Consider the following 7,040-nt stretch of genomic DNA (forward strand, 5'->3'; position numbering starts at 1 on the left):
GATGGGCAAGGAGTTTTGGATTTATTCATGGGAATGTGGAAAGAGAAATATATCTGGAGTTGCACAGATCTGAGTTCTAGTCTTGGCTCTAACAATTGTAAAAAAAAAGATTATTTTATTGAAGTACAGCTGATTTATAATGTTGTATTAATTTCTGCTGTACAGAAGTGATTCAGTTATATTGTATATATATATATATATATATATATATATATATATATATGTATGTATCTATGTATGTATCTGGAGAAGGCAATGGCATCCCACTCCAGTACCCTTGCCTGGAAAATCCCATGGACGGAGGAGCCTGGTGGGCTGCAGTCCATGGGGTCGCTAAGAGTCGGACACGACTGAGTGACTTCACTTTCACTTTTCACTTTCCTGCATTGGAGAAGGAAATGGCAACCCACTCCAGTGGTCTTGCCTGGCGAATCCCAGGGACGGGGGAGCCTGGTGGCTGCCGTCTATGGGGTCGCACAGAGTCGGACACGACTGAAGCGACTTAGCAGCAGCTGCAGCATGTATGTATACACATATATATTCTTTTTCATTTCTTTTCCATTATGGCTTATTACAGAATATTGATAATAGTTCACTGTGCTATACAGTAGGACTTTGTTATTTATCCATCCTATATATAATAACTTGCATCTGCTAATCCCAAACTCTCAGTCCATCCCTCCCCAACCTGCCCTCCCCCTAAGCAACCCCAATTGTGTTTTCTATGTCTGTTTCTGTTTCATAGATACGTTCATTTGTGTCATATTTTAGATTCCACATATAACTGACATCATATATTTGTCTTTCTCAGTGTGACTTACTTTGCTTAGTATGACGATATCTAGGTCCAGTCACATTGTTACAAATGGTATTATTTCATTCTTTTTTTATGACTGAGTAGTATTCCATTGTGTATATATCACATCTCCTTTATGCATTCATCTGTTGGTGAACATTTAGGTTGTTTGCATGTCTTGCCAGCTCTAACGGTTTTAAGATGTGGAACATCAGGTGAGTCACTTCACCCCCCTAAGTCTGTATGCTTATCACCAAAATTGTAATAATCATAGCATGTACCTCATAAATGCATTGTAAAGAATAAAATACCAGAAGTAAGGTTCCTGACACAAGTAATGTGCTCAAAGCATGTTAATTCCTCTCTCCCTTGCTTTCAGACCTCTTCATTTCTATACTTTGCAAACCAATAGAGAACAGTCTTTCATTCTCAACTTGAAGTTTCTTTTGATAAAACTTGATGTTGCAGCCAACCTCCAGGCAAAATAGAGCTGTGTTTCCCGTGGTTTGCTCTTCCTCTGTGGCTTCCTGAGGTTATTATCCTGCTTTTCTGAGCAGTTTTCCCTTTTCTTAGTCAGCATCCCCAGGAGATTTGTTCTTCCCCCTTGGAGTCATTAATCCTGTGAGGGTCCATGAAAACTGTCTAAAGTTACCTAAAATAATGGTGGGTTTCCTTTAAGGAAGCAGATGGAAACAGCCAAATCCTTTATCTTTAATGACATTTAATAAACATTTTTTAATTTGATACTTTAAAAAAAATTTTTGAGGTCCACTTTTAAATTAAGGCATAGTTGATTTACAATATTAGTTTCACGTGTACAGCCGTGATTCACAAATTTTATAGATTATACTCCATTTAGAGTTATTATAAAATATTGGCTATATTCCCTGTGCTTTACAATATATCCTTGTTGCTTATTTTAGACACAGAAGTTTGTACCTCTTAATCCCCTACCCCATCTTGCCCCTCATCCTTTCCCTCTCCCCACTGGTAACCACTAGCTTGCTCTCTGTATTGTGAGTCTGTATCTCTTGTGTTATATTCACTAGTTTGCTTTCATTTTTAGATTCCACATAAAAGTGATAGCATATAGTATTAGTTTTTCTCTGACTTATTTCACTAAGAATAATACCTTCCAGGTCTATCCATGTTGTTGAAAATGGCAAAATTTCATTCTTTTTCTTATACCTGAGTGGTATTCTATTTGTGTGTGTGTGTGTGTGTACACACCACATCTTCTTTATCCATCTGTTGATGGACACTTAGGTTGTTTCCATTTCTTGGGTATTGTAAATAATGCTCCTATGAACATTGGAATGCATATGTCTTTTCAAATTAGCATTTTTTTTGTTTTCTTTGGGTGTATACCCAGGAATGGAATTGATGGATCATGGTCTATATTTAGTTATTTGAGAAACCTCAATGGTGTTTTTCATAGTGGTTGCACCAATTTACATTCCCGCCAACAGTCTTCAACTGTTTCCTTTTCTCAGTATCCTTGCCAACATCTGCTATTTCTATTCTTTTTGATTACAGCCATGCTGACAGGTATGAGGTGATATATTTTTTGTTGTTCAATTGCTAAGTCATGTCTGACTCTTTGCAACCCCACGGACTGTAGCATGCCAGGTGCCCCTGTCCTTCACTATCCCCCGGAGTTTGTTCAAATTCATGTCCATTGAGTCAGTGATGCTATCCAACCATCTCATCCTCTGCCGCCCTCTTGTCCTTTTCCCTTCCATCTTTCCCAGGATCTGGGTCTTTTCCAATGAGTTGGCTTTTTGCATCAGGTCACCAAAGGATTGGAACTTCAGCTTCAGCATCAGTCCTTCCAATGAACATTCAAGGTTGATTTCCTTTAGGATGGACTGGTTTGATCTCCTCGCAGTCCAGGGGACTCTCAAGAGTCTTCTCCAACACCATAGTTGAAAAGCACCAATTCTTTGGCACCCAGCCTTCTTTCTGGACCAACTCTCACATCCATACACGACTACTGGAAAAGCCATAGCTTTGGCTAGACAGACCTTTGTTAGCAAAGTAGTGTCTCTGCTTTTTAATATGCTGTCTAGGTTTGTCATACCTTTCCTTCTAAGGAGCAAACATCTTTTAATTTCATGGCTGCAGTCACCATCTGTAGTGATTTTATTGGTTTTTTAAATTTTTTTTATTGAATTATAGTTAATTTACAGTGCTGTGTTACTTTCAGGTGTACAACAAACTGATTCAGTTATACACACACATACACACATATATTCTTTTGGCTTCTTTTCCATTATAGATTATTATAAGATATTGAATATCATTTTCTATAAGTAGGTCCTTGTTGTTTACCTATTTTATATCATCAAAAAAGCAAGAGAGTTCCAGAAAAACATCTATTTCTGCTTTCTTGACTATGCCAAAGCCTTTGACTGTGTGGATCACAATAAACTGTGGAAAATTCTTCAAGAGATGGGAATACCAGACCACCTGACCTGCCTCTTGAGAAACCTATATGCAGGTCAGGAAGCAACAGTTAGAACTGGACATGGAACAACAGACTGGTTCCAAAAAGGAAAAGGAGTACATCAAGGCTGTATATTGTCACCCTGCTTATTTAACTTATATGCAGAGTACATCATGAGAAGCACTGGACTGGAAGAAACACAAGTTGGAATCATGGATGGAGGAGCCTGGTAGGCTGCAGTCCATGGGGTCGCTAAGAGTCAGACACAAATGAGCGACCTCACTTTCACTTTTCACTTTCATGCATTGGAGAAGGAAATGGCAACCCACTCCCGTGTTCTTGCCTGGAGAATCCCAGGGATGGGGGAGCCTGGTGGCTGCTGTCTATGGGGTCACACAGAGTCAGACGTGACTGAAGTGACTTAGCAGCATTCTGTTCCGTTAATCTGTGTGTCTGGTTTTTGTTTTTTGTTTGTTTGTTTGTTTTTGCTAGTACCATATTGTTTTGATTACTGTGACTTTGTAGTATAGTCTGAAGCCAGGGGAGCATGATACCTCCAGCTCTGCTCTTCTGACTCAATCTCGTTTTGGCTATTTGGGGTCCTTTGTGTTTCCATACAAAATTTTAAAATTATTTGTTCTAGTACTGTAGACAGAGGTTGCATTGCATCTGTATGTTGCCTTGGATAGTATGGTCATTTTAACAATATTATCTTTTCCAATCCAAGAACATGGTAAATCTTTCCATCCGTTTTTGCAGTCAACAGTATTGTTCATCAGTGTCTTATAGTTTTCTAAGGATAGGTCTTTTACCCATAGGTAAGGTTGTTTTGGTGCAGTCATAAATGGGATTGTTTCCTTACTTCTTCTTTCTAATATTTTGTTGTTACTATATAGAAATGCAACTTTATGGGTAAAGTTCATTGACAAGTTTTAATAGTTTTTTGGTGGCATCTTTAGGATTTTCTATGTATAGTATCCTGTCATCTGCACACAATGTGTCTTAATGGCCTCTTTGAATTGATCATGTTTTGGGCTCTGTGCTTCCTTGGACATCTGTTTCCTTTCCTGTGTTAGGGAAGTTTTCAGCTATTATATCTTCAAATATGTTCTCTGCCTCTTTCTTTCTCTCTTTTCCTTCTGGAACCCTTATAATGTGAATGTTAGTATACTTGATGTTGTTTTAGAGGTCTCTGAAACTGTCCTCATTTCTTTTCATCTTTTTTCTTTTCATCTTCAATGATTCTCACTACTCTTTCTTCCAGCTCATTGATCCATTGCTCTGTATCATTTAATCTACTATTATTTCCTCACAGTTTATATTTTTATTTCAGTTATTGTATTCTTCATCTCTATTTGGCTGTTCTTAATATTTTCTAACTCTGTTAAAAACTCCTAACTTCTTGATGTTCGTCCATTTTTCTCCTGAGTTCTTTGATCATCTTTACAATTACCTTGAACTTTTTCTTGGGTAGATTGTCCATCACCACTTCAATTAGTGCTTCTTCTGGAATTTTCTCTTGTTCCTTCACTTGAGACACGTTCCTCTGTTATCTCAATTTTGCTAACTTGCTCTGTATTTATACGTATCTGATATGTTGGTTATGTTTCCTGATCTTGGAGAAGTGGCCTTTTATAGGAGACATCCTACGCATCCAAGCACTGTGCTCCTATCTAGTCACCAGAGGTATATGCTCTAGGGGCGCCCCCATGTGGCTGCATGCGTCCTTCTGTTGTGACAGGTTGACTCTGATGGATGGTCTGGTGGGTGTGGCTAGGCCTCAGTCTGGTTTGTTGCCAAGCTTTGCCTTGTGTGGAGGCTACTGTTTGCTAGTTGGTGGGGCCGGATCATGACATGGCTGGCTATGGAACCCCTGGGGCCCCAAAGCTAGTGCTGGCTCACTGGAGTCAGGGTCCAGGAGATCCTAGGGCTGGTGCCTGCCCAGCCAGATTCTGGGGCTAGTGCTGGCCCACTGGTAGGCAGAGCTGAGTCCTGGGGTCTAGCTGCAGCATCCAGGAGTCCCAGAGATGGTGTTGGCCTACTGGTAATTGGGGCCTGGGCCCATTTGGTTGTATCGCCACTGCTGGTCTGTTGGTGGGTGGGCTGTGTTGACAGGCTGTGGGGCTATGGTTGTCTGCCTGCTGTTAGTGGGTGCCGCTGGCCCCAAGGCTAGAACAGGCTTGCTCAGGGCTGACGATCCTAGAGTTGGTGCCTGCCCACTGGTGGGTGAAGCTGGGTCTTAGGGTCTCTGGCTCTAGGGCCCAGAGGGTCTCAGGTCTAGTGCCTGTGCACCTGTGTGGGGCTGAGTCCTGGGCTCTCTGGTTGATAGGGCCATATCCAGGGGTGGCTGTGGTCTCAGCTTGCTTGCTGGTGGGTGGGGCTGTGTCCCCGCCCAGCTAGATGCTTGGCCTGAGGCATCCCAGTACTGGTGTCTATAGGTTGGTGGGAGTGGGCAGGGCTGGGTCCTGAGGCTAACAAGCCAGAGGGAGGATTTCAAAAGGGCATTTGCCAGCACCAGTGTCATGTAGTAGGAGGACCTCCCAAAACATGGGTGCTGGTAGTATCTATGTCCCCAGGGTGAGGTCCAGTTGCCTCCTCCCTCTCTGGGAGGCTCTCCAAGATCAGCAGGTGGGTCTGACCCAGGCTCCTTTCACTTTACTGCTTCTGCCCCAGGATTCAGAGCATGTGAGATTTTGTGTGCACCCTTTAAGAGTGGAGCCTATTTCCCCAAGCCCTGTGGCTCTCCTGAAAGTAAGTTCTGCTGGCCTTCAAAGCCAAATGTTCTAGGCTGGAATGAACCCCAGGGCTGGAGACTCCGAAGTGGGGCTCAGACCCTTGGCTTCTTGGGGAGAACCTCTTGAATTGTAATTATCCTTCTGTTTGCAGGTTGCCCATTTAAGGGTATTGGTCTTGACTATGCTGTGACTCTACCCCTCCTATCTGTTTCACTATGGTTCCTTCTTTATATCTTTAGTTATAGAAGATCTTTTCTGGTAGGTTCCAGTCTTTTTCATCGATAGTTGTTCTATAAATAGTTGTAATTTTGGTGTGCCTATGAGAGGAGGTGAACTCAAGGTCTTTCTACTCCACCGTCTTGGCCTCTAGGCCAGTCTGTTTAACTACATTTTTAATTACTCTGTGGTAACTACTCATAGTAACACTAACACAGTTAATAATAATGGTAGTGATAATACTACTGACTAATAATCATAGATAGTATTTATCAAGAGCATATGTTCTAGGTGAATTTTTCATGCACTATTTTATGTAATGTTCACACAAGTCAACTGAGTGGGAAAAAAATCAAATGAGTGTCACTATCTAGGGTAGTTCCATTACCTGTGTCCTGGGCTTTCTCATCTGTTAAATGGAAATAGTATTAGTATCCACTCTATAAGATTTTTAGAAAGGTTAAATGAATTAATATGTAAAACACTTAGAACAGTGCTACTAAGAGCTATAAAGGTGTTTGCTATTCTGATGCTTTGTGGAATTTAGCTCCAAATTTAGGTGGTAAATACACATTCCTGATGCTTATGTGCAAGCAGCAATATCCCAAGCTGATGAGGCCTAAAATATTGTTTTTATCTTTATTTTACAGGTGGTAAAACCATGGTCCAGAGAGTTTGAGTTATCCAAGGTTACTTTACTGTTTCAATTAATGAGTGAATTAATGGGGTTCAAGCCCTAGTCTGTCTAGTTTCAAAACCTAGCTGAACAGAAACAAATTCACATAGAAAACAAGTTTATGGTTCAGTTCAGTTCAGTTCAGTCGCTCAGTTGCATCCAACTCTGTGG

The sequence above is a fragment of the Bos mutus genome, chromosome X, assembly GCF_027580195.1.
Source record: "Bos mutus isolate GX-2022 chromosome X, NWIPB_WYAK_1.1, whole genome shotgun sequence".
In the NCBI taxonomy this organism is placed as follows: domain Eukaryota; kingdom Metazoa; phylum Chordata; class Mammalia; order Artiodactyla; family Bovidae; genus Bos; species Bos mutus.